Source organism: Thunnus albacares, chromosome 1 (genome assembly GCF_914725855.1).
Source record: "Thunnus albacares chromosome 1, fThuAlb1.1, whole genome shotgun sequence".
Lineage (NCBI taxonomy): Eukaryota > Metazoa > Chordata > Actinopteri > Scombriformes > Scombridae > Thunnus > Thunnus albacares.
This window is the reverse complement of record NC_058106.1, coordinates 3803038-3818510: the sequence shown is the minus strand read 5'-3', so window position 1 is coordinate 3818510 and position 15473 is coordinate 3803038. Positions and strand designations below refer to the sequence as shown.

At 40.9% G+C, this 15473-nt stretch overlaps 1 long non-coding RNA gene across 1 annotated transcript; it reads right to left on the bottom strand.

Moving 5' to 3' along the window:
• Positions 1 to 2197: 2197 nt before the first annotated feature.
• Positions 2198 to 12186, bottom strand: LOC122988035. The gene is made up of 4 exons (XR_006404684.1): positions 12098 to 12186; positions 10115 to 10185; positions 3739 to 3796; positions 2198 to 3409 (listed from the first exon to the last, which is right to left on the bottom strand). It is a non-coding gene; the product is annotated as an uncharacterized LOC122988035 (long non-coding RNA).
• Between the last annotated feature and the right edge of the window lie 3287 nt (positions 12187 to 15473).

Below are 15473 nucleotides of genomic sequence, written 5' to 3'. Positions count from 1 at the left end.
GAAATTGCATAGGGCCTAACTGGAAATGGCTAAATGTGATGCATAATAGTCAAATAACGAAAAAACTACTGAACATGTTGAATGTGAGTGCTCATTAAACCCTCAAGTCCCTGCATGAGTTGTTTTCACCCAAAAATATTTTTGTTTGATTTTTTTGTACTCCATAATAATAAAACCATAAACATGAGCACAGCCGGCGATCAGAGCTGTACAGCAAGTTAGAGAAAGGTTTTTTCACATGCTCTAAAAAGAGAAAAGTAGACAGTGAAAACAAAGCTTTTAATCAAGAAAGGACAGATTCTTAAGCTACTTCCCACAGGCAGTTCAAAACCAGTATGTCTCATATAAGCACAAATCTTTTGAGCAAACATACCCACTCAAATGATCTGAACTGAAGCCAAAGAAAATAAATGATCTAAGAGCCCAATATGATCGATCCACTTTATTTTACGATGCACATTTTTTCAAAGGCTCTCTGTTACGTGTTTTATTTTTAAATGCAGCCCTCATTGTACTTGAAATGAGAAAAGAGTCACTATTACAGAACTTAACATCTGTGTATAATAGAATGTTATTTTCTTTCATGTTGTTGGTGTATATAGTCTTTCACACCTCACATCAACAGTATTCATTTTTCTATGTACTGAAGCAGCAAATCGGAGGCCAAGCTATCGGCCGTTCTGAACAGCCACATTTTGAACGGGCACTGCACTAGTGTCTTAAAAATGTGTGAACTTATTGTCTTGCTCTCAACTGAGCTAAGCCAACGAGTTTATTACCTGACTATGACTTCTCTACAGTAGAGAGTGCATGAGAAGAAACAAAAACTGAAAGACCAATAAAGTATGTCCTTTTACTCCTGGACTTATCAACAGTGTGCTCATGGTGAGAGACTACTTGGAGCTGCATTGTAATGTATCAGGCTTTTCCCAGGCATGGACCACTTTTTATTCTGCTGTGTGAGCGTGTACCAAGGTATGACTGAAATACTGCTGTGTGTGTGTGTGTGTGTGTGTGTGTGTGTGTGTGTGTGTGTGTGTGTGTTCTATCTAGATTACAATCCATTAGCTGTGGGCTGTATGAGTGCTTGTGCTGAATGGAGCCTTTTGTTCACTAGGTGTTTAAATAAAGAAAGCTAACTCTGAAATAACCTTGCTAATGAGATGCAGCATTTTAATACAAGCACAAATTGGCCTCTCCTCTACTTTAGAGTTTTTATTATTTCAGTTTTGTCTGTGTGTGTGCGTGTGTGTGTTTGTGCCGTTTATTTTCCCAGAGAGAGAGACTCCAGAGTAAGATGTAATGTTTCAGATTAGATTATTTCCAGACTTTGTGTCCTGTTTGGTTTCAAATCCATCTGACATAAGTCCACGTACCTTCAGCTTAAAGTAGACACAGTGGCTCCATAATAATCTGACACATCCCCACCTTCCCACTGATGTGACTCATCTGTAGAGGTAACACCCACACCCACACCCACATGCTTACACCTCCTCCCATATTAGGATTTGAGGAAATTAGGCTGACAGTGATGACAGCGTGTTTGTGCTGTGAAACAACCTCCATTCTGAGTTGATACTTCTCCCTATTTTCTCTCTACTTTTCTATTCATTTCCCCTTGGCATTATGTTTACCATTGAATGCCATTTCAGTCAACAAAAAGTAATTGAAGAGGGGGAAATAAAGCTAAAGAGCATGTTAACAGTCACTTAACAAACTCTTTAGCTTAGCTTGGTTGCTAACGGGACAATAACTTCACATAGTTTATTGTTTTGTGGAGCAGTTTTTACTCTGACAGAGGAGCAACTCAGTTAAGAAGCTACAATAGCTTCCTCCTTTTTAGACTCTCTGGCACTCTGTCCCCTCAAAGCTCAGCTCTGTCAAAACAGGTTGCCATGGGTCAACGGTGTGAATTCACACATCAAAGTGAAGCTTGAGGGAAAAAATGTGTGCAGATTTACTATGCCCCTGCAAGTGAATCCACTGATCGCAGCAATTCTATTGCAATGAATTCAATTTTGCCATTTTAAATCCTGCTGTGACCATCCCTTAATCTAAACACACTGGTTTATACAGAAAGTGGGCTAAGAGAAAATAATGAGGTACATTTTAAGGGAATCATAGGATCATAGGAATGATGGCCAAAACTTTTACTCACCAAAGTAATTTCTGAGATCTGGGAACATGTTGAAATCCATACAACAAAGTCCAACAGGGTAAGAAACACAACCAGTCTGACAATCAGAAAGGTTGTAAACAAGTCAACAGTTTATTTGGAGGGAAAACCAAAAGTGAACACACCTATTAGAGGAAAAATGTCTAACTGCGCTAAAAAAGAAATATTCAGTCAAAGACAACTAACTGGGTTTGCTGTTTAACTCTTAAACACATTTTGCTACTCTTCAAAGAGTCTTCTTCAGTTTTACAGACTGCTGTGCACACTTCACCACTATCTTTCAGCAATATACAGGGAAGTATACAGGTGAAAATGCATCAGCCACACATCATAGTGCCAGGCGACAAGATTGTAGAAAAGGAAATAAAACAAACTGTGCACATTCTATCAGTTTCATTTGCCGTCTCCACAGTGCTTCATTTAGGGCAATATTGCCTTGCATGGGTTTGTGTAAATGGAAAGCACAGAGAGATGAAGCCTGGGATCATCATGTCCAGGTCCCCACCCCTGCCTGCTGCCCGTTTAACAGTGCACCAGACCCCCGTCTCTTACCCCGGCAGGTGGTGGGCCCACAGGGCGGTGACTCCATGTCATTTCTTTGGGTGGTGCACGAGCTGAAAAAGGTGGACTCTGGATTGGGAGTGAGTTGCTGCCCCAAGTGGAGAAGTTCAAGTATCTGGGGGTCTTGTTCACAAGTGAGGGTAAGATAGAGCATGAGGTTGACAGGCGGATCAGTGCAGCATCAGCAGCAATGTGGGTGTTGTACCGGACTGTTGTAGTGAAGAAAGAGCTTAGTCAGAAGGCAAAGCTCTGAAATTACCAGTTGGTCTACGTTCCAACCCTCACCTATGGTCATGAGCTTTGGGGAGTGACTAAAACAATGAGATTACGGATACAAGCGGCTAAAATGAGTTTTCCCCAGAGGGTGTCCGGGCTCAGTCTTAGAGATAGGGTGAGGCAGAGCTCGGAGTAAAGCCGCTACTCCTTTGCATCGAAAGGAGCCAGCTGAGGTGGTTTGGGCACTGATTAGGATGCCTCCTGGATGCCTCCCTCTGGAGGTGTTCCAGGCACGTCCAACTGGTAGGAGACCCCAGGGCAGACCAAGAACACACTGGAGGGACTACATATCTCTTCTGGCCGGGGAACGCCTTGGGATCCTACAGGAAGAGCTGAAGGGTGTTGCCGAGGTGAAGGATGTCTGGGTTTCCTCACTCAGTCTAATGCCACTGTGACCTGGTCCGGGATAAGCAGCACAAAATGGATGGATGGAAAGCACAGGGATATAGATTCTAGGAGCACTGTTGGATATCAGTCCCATTTATATCAGCAGCCATGAATGTTGTATGCAATATTTGTTTATATAGTCAATTCTTCTTTCCACACATTAACTGGTCTGCCACCTCCTCCCTCTCTACCTCCTCCATTATCCTTCCTCTCACTCTACACATCCACAGTAAAAGGCTAGTTGTACAGGCGGTGCTCAGTGAAAGACTGTGGGTGTAAAGCTAAAAGATTTGGTGCTCTGTTGGCTCAACTAAAAACAGGTTAAAAATGTTACTTACTGTTATCAATGCTGAAAATGGGGGTTCAGGCCTCATGTTCAAGCTTGGTGACTATGCACTGAAAGAATGGGAAAATACTGTAGGATTATGTGAGGCATTGTAGACATTAACCTAAAAGTTGTCCCAGGGTCATTACTGCCTGCTTTCTGTAAAAAACACACCATTGTTTTCATCATTACTTGTCAGTCAGAACTTGTCTTGCCCGGTGTGATAGAGTGGTGAAGTGGAAGGGGTTATTTTGGGTGTCCAGGGGATGTTATTGTTATGATAATCACAGTTAGAATCATCAGTACAAAGATGAACAATAACATTTTTAAAAAGTCAAAGACAGTGGTACAAAGTACAAGACAGTGTACATAATAACTAAAGCTGAGTAAACTATAACTCCCACAAAGTGCATTTTGGCAAGAAACATTGAATAACCTTGCTTAAAAAGAGTGTAGACTAAAAACTACACTTTTTAGAAGAATAGATAATACAATGTGCACATTAAATGAATTCATTCTCTAATTCTGGCTCAGTTTTGGATGAATTCTGCAGCTATGGTTCAATGTTTAGTTCCCAACTGCAACCATGTAACATATACCATATAGTACATTGCTACAACTCTTATATGCACTTCTGACTGGCTTCCTCTCACGGTTACCAAGGCTTATGGGTATCATAGTATGTAAAGCCATCCGCCATGCCAAAATAATCAAAAACGATTGCTCAGAAACAAATTTTAAATAGTTCAAACTGATGGCCGTGATGTAAACCTATAATATAATCACACTATCCAGGAGACTCCTATGTTTCATTGAGGATGTGAAACAAAATTTACAGTGGCGAAAAATACCAGCAGCATCACCCATCATTTACATTTCCAAAATATGATGAGATCTTTAGGGTGACGTTCAACAAAGTCAAATTGGTCAAGAACCTGAACTGTTGTATAGTTATATAGTATGATCATCTGACCATTTGTGTTACTGAACTCATATTTATAGCAATGTTGCCATTGTTTGAAATCTCAACATCATTGGTGTTGGAGATGATGGCAATGGAAATAAAAGCCAGGTTGTAATTCACCAAAATTTTTCCATTAAAGCTGCTATTTTCAATATTTTTATATTAGCAATACATTAAATAACTATGTTTATGTGAAAGTTGTCATTTTCTCTTGTAACACAGATAATTATCACCAAATTATGCTGTGCCATTCAGATCTATTGAGGGCTTTAGTATCTGTCATTGTTTTGGTATTATATCTTGCAACTTTACTGTTTGTGTTGATGTGATCTTCAATGATAGATCAGCAACTTATTTATTTGTCTAAAAAATTGACTTTGATCCTGCAATAACCTGCAAAGTCCTGACTCTCTTTCTGTTACCTCTATGACAGAAGACAGACAGTGAGGGAAATACCCTACAGGAAATAATGAGATAGACTTTTGGAATAGTTTGGACACAGAAACCTTGGATTGTGCTGCACAAGCTGTTTGCACTAATTTGATGGATATTTTATGCTTATTTTGTGGCTGTGGGAAGATGGCCCTCTTAACTTCAATAGTTTTGGATAAAGGAGATAGAATCATGAGTATACTCTCACTGTTTTTATTGGTCCTACTTACTTCAAAGAAATTTCATCTGACATGGAGGGTGGGTAGATAATGACTGCATTTTCATTTTGAGGAGTACTGTTCTTTTAAAATAGACTGTTTTTGCAGTGTAAGCAGCAGTCGCTGATAAAACTGTGAAGGCTTATAGACATCATTGTGTCCCTGACACCACAGGAGCACAGAACTGATTCAGCATCTTCAAATCCTCACATTTCTCTCTCCCACTACACGAATAGCAGCTTTTAGATGGAAAATCATACCTTGGAATGGGATAAAATTAAAACTAAATCACTGCAAAATACTCAGAAGAATTGGAGGCAAAATCTTTCTAGTAACAACTCTGAGCTGACTTGATCAATGAGATCAGGTCAGCTCATCAATCAGTGTCGTAGTTAGTAATGACAAGCTGTTTTGTTCGTAACACGTTGATCCCTGATGTATTTAAGTATTATTTATTCTACTTCATTATGTTTTAAAGCAGGAGAAGATGCAGTTACTGTTTTCTGGATATGTTATGATATCTACAGTGATTTTATGACAGTAAGCTATGCAGCCTACTTGAGTACTGTTTTTGTCCATTGAATCTCTGATGTTCAGTACCAGTCAAAAGTTTGGATACACTTTCTCATTCAAGGGAATGGGAAGGTGTGTCCAAACGCTTAATTGGTACTGTACTAGATGACAGCCTGTTGAAGACCGTTTGGCCGGCTGCTGAAAGGACAGTGACACCATAACAGAGGTTGCAATCCATGTGCATTGAATGGATGGAAGCTTCTGTGGTTAGCCTAACATAGCATAAATACTCCAGACCTGGCTCTGCCTGGCTCTGTCTAAAGTTCAAAAATACATCTACCAAAACATTCTGTTGCTAAGCATGATGGTGCCAAACCTGGCAACCTCACTGTGAAGACTTCTTGGTCACTATACCTGGCTGTTATTTAACAAGAAATAGTTCCAACATAATTATTAGCTCATAATTAGTGAGCTTTGGACATGTTAAAAGGTGTATGTTTTGACAGAGTAAGGCTAGCTGATTCCCCCTGCTTCTGGTTGTTATGCTAAGCTAGGCTAAGCTCTAAGCTCTCTTCCTGACGCCAGCTCTGATCTTAACGTGCACACATCATAATGATATTGATCTTCTCGTCTCATTCCTGGACAGAAAGCAAATAAGCATATTTCCCAAAATGTTGAACTCTTTCTTTAAAATTAGGACTGACAGTAAAGGATCAACATCACACTGTCTATTCAGTGCTTGTCCAATTCTTGTGTTTATAATCCAATGGAAGATCCTGCTGTCAATGATCCCATGAATTTGCTTCAGGATAAACTATATTTTCATTATAGGTCATAAAACACTTATTTTAGTCATTATTTAAAAAAAAAAAACTTAACCTGTGAACTAATATAATGTAGGAAAAACACAAATATCCAGATTAAATTGTCATTTTTTGTTTTGTTTCTCATCATGATTCTGTCCTCGTAATCCAAACAGTTGACTGACTGCATTTACTGTGTTTTGTCGGGATCAGACTACACAAATTCATCCTGATTTTGACACAATTTGGTCATCGCCAACAAATTTACGAATTTTTTGTTTTTTCCTGCCTAGTTTGACATCTCCTGCGACCTGTTCCTTGATGTTGACCAATAGGATGACAGAATACTCTCTAGTGCACATATGTAAACACTGACACAGAAAGCTGTTCACCACCGGTTGTCCAGCTATAACTATATAGTTTTTCAGAATAACTGCTGATTGATGGCAGGTTTTCCTGCCTGAATCAGCCTGTTTACATACAGCGAACCTTTCTCTTTGAAGGATAGACAGCCCATACTGTCCTTTTCATGACACCCAGGAAGGGGTCCACAATTGTTTTTTTTTTCTTTTCTTTTTGGAACACAAGACCGCCAGCATCACACATAGTGTCATCTGTAGTCATGATTGACAACTTCTTGACACTATGATTGCCTAACTGACATGGTGACCATTGTGAAAGACAAAAATATTGCATAGTCTGATCCTGGCATTAGTTGGACCATGAGATTGAGGGTGAATAAATGTAGTGGAGACAGATAAGCAAATCACACACACCAAGGAGTCACTCAGTTGAGCAGGAAAGTGGACGTCTACACCATCTCCTGCTTCCTGCTTACTCTACTTGTTTCCTACCTTCCTAAAGCAACATCAACAGCAACAAATACAGACAAACCCAGACCGGCAGCACCAATAGTTGTGGCATTTTGCACTTTTGTCATTATTGCCGGCTCAAAAACCAAGACAAATAATGCAATGAGGTGTAGCAGTCAGTATGTCAGTATTGTTGGTGTGTATGCATGAATGATAAAATAGTCAGTGGAGTGTTGTATGGTAAAAGGAAAAACAAAGACAAGGATGGGGAGTGTGGAGCGTCTTGGAGTAGTTCCTGTAGAAACTGCTCTACAGCAGCACCTTTGCTTGCACACACTTGGCCTGGCCCACAACATGTCCAAAGTACGTTACTGTTGTGCAAGAAAAATCACATTTCACCAGATTAGCTGTCAGTTGTGAAGCCAAACATTCAAACAATAAGTGAATGCGCAAAACCTAACTGTCCCAACTGTCACTGCAGACAACCACGTCATCCAAATACACAGCACAACCTTCCAAATCCCCAACCACCATATTCATCAAACAATGGAATGTTGCTGGTGCGTTCCACAAGCCAAAAGGTATCACTTTATATGAATACAGGCCAGATTGAGTTATAAATGCAGAAATCCCTTGCGCCCTTTGGAATAACGGTACCTGCCAATATCCCTTAAGCAGATCAGTTTTACTCACGAACTTCGCAGATCCAACCTGATCGATGCATTCATCCATCCACATAAGTGGAAATGCATCTGGCTTGGTGACACTGTTGATCTTACTAAAATTGGAGCAAAATCTGGGGTGTTATCACACTTAGGGACAAGCAGACATGGGGAGGCCCAGCTAGAGGATGATGGTTCAGCAATCTGACCTCTGCATCTTGCGCTTATCAGCAGACACAGTAAAATTGCTGTTTGATCAGTTTTGCATCCCCCAACCCTATATCATGCTCTACAAGGCGGGTTTGTATAGGTGTATCACCAAACAAACTTGTAAAACTGTCAGTTAGCTCAGCCAACTCAACACACTTTGACTCTTGAAAATGGCCTAACAAATTATCCAAGTTGTTAAGAGCTAAATGTTCTTTAGCCGCAATGCTTGATCAAAAATGAGAGACTCTTTCATCTCCATCACTGCTGCTGACTGAGAGGGGGAACCCACTCTGAACTACAATTTACAATTTCATTTAACAGACGCTTTTCCCCAAAGCAACGTACATCTGAGAGCTGATACAACACAAGCAGGGATCTAGTCGGGAGTGAATAACAAGAGTAAGTGCCATAAGGCTAAGCTGGGTTTTTAGTCTTTTCTTAAAGATCGAGAGGGACTCTGTGGATTGAACCGAGTTTGGTAACTCCTTCCACCACCGGGGAACTACAGATGAGAAGAGTCTGGCCAGCGACTTAGGACCCTGTTGTGGTGGTGGTACCATGCACCTTCCATTGGCAGAGCGTAGTGAGCGGGAAGGAGCGTAGACCTGAATGAGGGAGTTCAGGTAGGTGGGAGCTGTTTTAGTTGGTTTTGTAAGCGAGTGTCAGGGTTTTGAATTTGTGGCCAGCAACTGGGAGCCAATGGAGGGATATGACCAGTGGAGTGACGTGCTGTTTTGGGCTGGTTGAACTATGTACATTTGCCGCACCCAGCGCAACTGCATTAGAGTAGTACAGCTTTAACAGGTTGACATGACAAAGCTTGATTTCTTCCTCCACTCTAGAGAAGAAATCAGATAGTTCTCTTATGAAGTCTGCTTTACCACCTTGTGAGGACCTGTGAACCTGGCCTGAAACGATGACCCAACAATTGGCAAAAGAGCCCACACTTGATTGCCAGGACTGAATTGTCAACGTTCAGCCCATCAATTATTAACACACTTCATTTTCTCTTGTGCTGTAGCCAATTTTTCTCCTTTGCCAATTCCCCTGCAACATACAACTATACCTGAACCTATTTACATGGTCAGTCAGGTTTTTTTGAAGATCACTGCTCTTAAAATTGTCCCTCAACACTGCCAGAGGACCATGTACAGGATGTGCAAACACCAAATCATTGGGCCTAAACCTGGTGCTCTCCTGGGTTACCTCCCTGGCTGCCATCATTTACCATGGAAATCCTTCCTCCCAATCCCTGCCCAACTTTCAACACCTGTGCAAACATATAGGAAGTAAAGTTCTTTAACCATAGACCCGGTTGTTATTGACTGCAGAGGATATGCAGCTGGATATCTGGTGGCTTGACACATGACAGTCAAAAGACACTTTGCTCCTGACCTAGCAGGAGGCAGAGGTTCAACACAGTCAATGATTAGGTGCTCAAAAGATTCACCAATGACAGGTGTTGGGTGCAATGGAGCAGCCCTAATAACCTGGTTTGGCTTGCCAATTATTTGACATGTGTGGCAAGTTTTGATGTATTCTGACACCTCCTTTATTAGCCGAGGCCAAAAGAAGTTCCATAAAATATGGTCATATATCTTCCCGACCCCCAGATGCCCTGATTGGTCATGAGACAGCTGCAAAACCAAGTTACGAAATGTGGCTAGTACTACAATTTGAAAAATTAGGTTCCCCATACGAACCTCACTACAAGACACCCACTTCCTTATCAGCACACCATTGTCAAGGAAATAACCATGTGCCTTGTTCCTCACCTCTGCAACAGGGATCGTGGTCTCCAGCAGTTCCTTAATAGAGGGATCTGACTGCTGTTCTGCTACCAGCTCTGCATGTGAAACAGACAATGGAAAGTCAGACAAGTTCACACATGGTTCTTCCATCACACTCACTCTATCAGGTTCACCACCAGCACAAGCCCCAGCACGCGTCACAACACATGCTGCAAACACCTCCGGGAAGACACGCTCACTCTCATCTGGTTCACTGTTAATTATAGAGACTGGATTAACCACTGAAGATGGAGGAACATCTGGCCACATGTGGCCACCAGCTAGCCCATTCCCAAGAAGGAGATGGACTCCTTCCACCGGCAACACCAGGCACACTGCGATGCACACCTCCCCTTTCTACTAATTCTGAAAAGAGATGCAGCCTGTGCACCGGAGTAGACAAGATAGACAATCCCATACCTAGAACTAGCACTGAATCACCAATATCAGACTCTTCTGAAAAAGAGAAAACTGACGCTAGAATAAATGGACCCAATGCACTTGTGTCTCTCAGGATTCTAACAGGCACCTAGTAACTGTGTCCTGTCAGGGAAACATAAGCACTTGTTATGAAAGGCAAATAAGCATCATCACAAGGAACTTTCTAATGCACAAGGTAGGTCTGAAATCACTCACCACTGGAGCGGCTAATGGAGCAGCCTTTACATTCATTTGTTTGTTCTTTCTCTTTAGAGCATAGCAATCCACTTTCACATGCTCCTTTTTGCGAGAGTAGTGACATACTTTTTCCATGTTACACAAATCTGTCACCTTCACTCCCACCTCAGGCTTGACTGAGCCCGCAGACAAAAATCCATGCCTAACAGCACTATCCTTAGAGCCACCGGCACTACGCATATTTCCCCAATCACCGCGAGTCAAGACATACTGATCTGCTAACAAAGCTGCCTCACCTGATGCTCGGTTATATATGTGGCAAAATGGCTGGTAATTTTTTTTAACTGTTCCAAAACAATAAATAACACAAATCATCAAAAGTTTCCTAACGATTAAAAGTATTCAACAAATTGTGTGAACACTCAAGGTAGGACTGTTTATCTTCCTTCCTACCATTCCTATACCGCTGGTGATAAGCCTCAGGAACCATCTCATAGACCTTAAGAACAGCGGCTTTCACTGATGCATAACTCAAGCTAAATCTCTCACAGATAAAGCTGAATATGCCTCCTGTGCCTCCTGCTTCAGTACACACTGTAACAGGCTCAACCTACAGTACCTTCTCTGATCAAACTTAATTTTTCATGCTCCAAATTATCCTAGCCTACTTTGTGTCACACTTCATTTATTCCAAATCCAATTCTTTATCAACTTCATGTTTCCTTCTCTCATTTTTCTCAACTTCAACCCAGTGCCTTAACTTTTCATGTTCCATTTGTAACAACAGTAGCTGCCTCTGCTGTTCAAAGGACAAAACAGTACTCTGACCTAACGACAAAGACAAACCAGTAGCATCCTCAACAATACCTCCCGCTTCACCTGGCAACAAATTCATCTCTTACTAGTTAGCCTTTAAAATAGACTTAACTGTGTCCTTGAGCCTTTTGTCACTGATCTCAACCCTACAGTGGTCAGCAATTTTCAACAACTGCTCCTTTGTGCAGCCATCTAAAAACAAATTAAGAATGCAGTAGTCAACACGCTGGCTGCAAAAAGGCAAACAGGAGCATCCCCTCTATCTGCCTAACCAAATATTAAACTAACTCACCCCTGGTCTTCGTGTGCCTACTTGTGGTTGGTACTTATGCACTAAAGGCCGATGGTATAGAGAAGCAACCAGTGTCTGGCAATCTAGCAACCCCCCCACCGAGACAAACCTCTAACCGCATTCCCCCCAGCACTACAAAAAACAACAAACTTGAGAAACTCAAAGGAGCTACATTGCAATGCCCAACAAGGGAAAATAGCTTTAGCTCCAAAACAATTACACACCAGCATGTCAACACTTACATTCCTTTGGTCAAACAGACTTCCAATCCACAACTCCAATAATGCCCTTCTGAACACCAACAAAGACAATCAGCTCACCCAGGTGTTTTCTCCGACCTCAATTATACAGAACGAGGGCCAAACCAGAATATGCAAATGAATGAGGGAATCCCCTAAGGACCCACCCTGTAGGTGGTATACCTATCAGCCCTGGCCCCTCCACTCCGACTGCCTGGGAAACCCCTACAATCAACAGCACCTGGACTAATTCCAACACAAAGAGGATAACCGATTAAATGCAACAAAACACCTAGGAATCATCTTGGATGAGCCCCCAATTTCTCATAGCCGGGTCAAAAACCATGACAAATAAGAGGTGATACAAGAAGTTAAAGCAAAGAAACCATTCATTTATTTGAAACAACTACAAATGTCAAAATGCTATGAAGTGTGGCAGTCAGTAAGTCAGTAGTGTTGGCATGTATGCATGGATCATAAAATAGTGAGTGTTGTATGGTAAAAGGAAAAACGAAGACAAGGATGGGGAGCATGGAGCCTAGGGAGCAGAGTTTCCCCTTTCTCTCTCCTCCTTGGAACAAGTGGGGTGCACTCTTATAGTACTGGGAACACCAGGCCTACGTGTTCCCAATAAACAGTGACCCAAACACACCTACTGGGCATCTCCAACACAAAACACAAAGACAAAGACAAGCAGCCCAGGAGAAGATACTTTTACTTTTGCTATATGAGGCAAAATTAAGTTTTTCCTCCCGTTTTAGAGTTTTTAGTGGTCAAATTGCTCATTTATGGATGTGAAAAAAGGTATTCTGCCCTGTCTGCTGTTCTCCATGGTCTGTTAAAAGTACAGACATATAAAGTCAGTCTTTATTCTTTTTTATGTTTTATCTCCATCTTTTCTTGCTTTCTTCCGATGGATGAAACTTTAATGGTCCATTTAAAAAAAGTTGGTCATTGCAGCAGATAATAACAGTATACAACAAGAAACAAGATCACTCAGTGATCCTCATTCTTGTTTTTACCTTTGTATTCTCTTCCAAACAAGTATGGCAGTAAAAACAAAGGTAGGATTGGGGGATGAAGGGAAACTGTTACCCAAACTGTCCATTATATATTTTTAACTATACTAGTAGTATGGCTCTATAGATGGCAATATGGAATTTTGTGCCCCCCAATATTTGTAATTGACACAACATCAGATCCTTCCAAAAGCTTTAAAAAAGAAAAAAAAGCTAATTTGTTCCCCGCAATATTCAGAGTTAAACTGACTCCAAAATGCTCTGGATGTGTATCATTCACAGAAAACCTCCTGCATCTCCTTGGTGTTCATGTCAAATAGCAACAGTGAACAACAGCTATGCATGTGGTTCGCAAGCTCACGTGCCAAAGTTCTGGGTCCGTTCTGTAGTCTCCATGCAGCATGCACAGATCTCTGATCTACACATGTTCACTCACGTGTCTACACAGGCAGTTATATTGTTAGGGCTGATCATTCAGCTTCAACCCCGTATGTTTTGAGCCGAACCTTTTGTTCCACAAAAACTGCTATTGTGGACCTTTAGCCTACATTTATTGAACAACTTAGACAGGTGTGAAACGGGTTACATTAATGTCTGAATCTTACCAATAGTGTTCAGATGTCACTGAATGTAATCCAAGATTTTGCACAAACATAAATAGAACTATTAGAATAACCGTTTTAGTATTGCTTATTGCTTAGATAATTGCATATGAACAGAGATAGGTTTGACTGTAACATGCTGTATTAATGGATTGAGGCAGTACAGAAAAAGAGAAACCTGCAGAGAAAGTATCAAAGTGTACATGCTGTGTGTAACACACTGAAAAACATAAACTCAATCAATATGTGTGAGGATATTGCTGAATATTTTGTACTAACAGTGCAGGTGCTGATGTTCAGTCTTGTCTTGCTGCCAGCCCTGATAGAGCAGCTTTCACCTCAGCTCATCAGCCATATAAATGGAAGTCTGCACTGCTTGCCAGGACCAAGACTCCTTTTTTTTCTCACATGCTGTGTCTATGTCAGTAATTTTAGTCTCTGTGACAAGGTTCTGTTTTGTGATCATAAGGGCATCTGTGGTGCACACACACACACACACACACACGCTATTTGCTAGTTTCTCCCTCCTTTTCTTCCTTAACACCTTGTCTTTTCTGCATTTATATCTGTCATATTTTGACAAAAGTGCACTGACAAAATGTCATAGAGGGTGGTAATTTTTCAATGATTACAAAATTATCATCAAGAAGTAATTTGTTAAAATAATGAGTGTTCAAATTTGATCAACCAGGACAGCTTAGAATATGGACCAAAAACTGCAGTATCATGTGTTGACTTGTCAGACAAAAAAAGGAAAGAAACCCTGTGTGAGAAAAAACATTGTGAAATAAAGGTTAATTGAAGACAAGCTATAGACTAAAGATGGGGTAACTTAAGTTTGCATAGTTCTTGTGCAAACAAATCACTTTAAGTCAGGCAGAAACTTTCATTCTGCCAGTGATTGTGAATTACTGAGGATTAGATGTGCATGTGTCATTTAAATTCAGTAACCAAGCCACAGAGCCACTCCAACTTCTTGTTTTCTTCCCTTTTGAATCATGCTAATCATGTTATATGCCTCAGAATAGTTTCTCTTGTCTTTGGTATGTAGCTAGGGGAAGACTTAAAGGAGCAATAGTTTTAGTTTTATTAGATTTTTTGGTCACTTAGGGACAGTGGAAGGAGCTGTAAACACAATACTGACATATCACCATGTAAAGTTGTAATGATTGAACATGTTAGCAAACAGTCTATTTACACATCCAGACACAGTGTTGTGTTTCTAAGTTAAGTCCAACATTTACTCTCTTTTAGCTCTGTTTTTGGCCTCCACCAAATCCTGAGAAAAACATCTGTCTCTTTAGCTGCTAAATGCTCCACTTTGTTCACCAGCTAGTCACTAACTTTGTCTTTCTGTTGTTTGGTGCTGGCCAGGTTTTCACTGAAAACAGCTGCCCACTGTTGCTGGACATACGGTTGATGGGAGCACTGAGACTGAACCAAAACAGTGAAGTTACAGACTGGTAAACCAAAAACAATAAAAGATGCTGAAAAGAAAGAAAGACGTCAGCTAAGGGGAAGTTAATTAGGCACAGGTGCTATAAATATGCCTGTCAGTTCAATAAATAAGCAATTAGCATTTAGTTGCGAACACCTGAAGATTCAGAAACTGTGCGTATATGACAAATACTTGATGAATCTGCAAAACAATGTTTTCTAATGTCCAATGTAAACTTTCTCAAATTCTTGCCGTCTACAACATCTGCACGTACAGTATGATTAAGGTTAGGGAAAGATCATGGTTATGACAACAAAAAA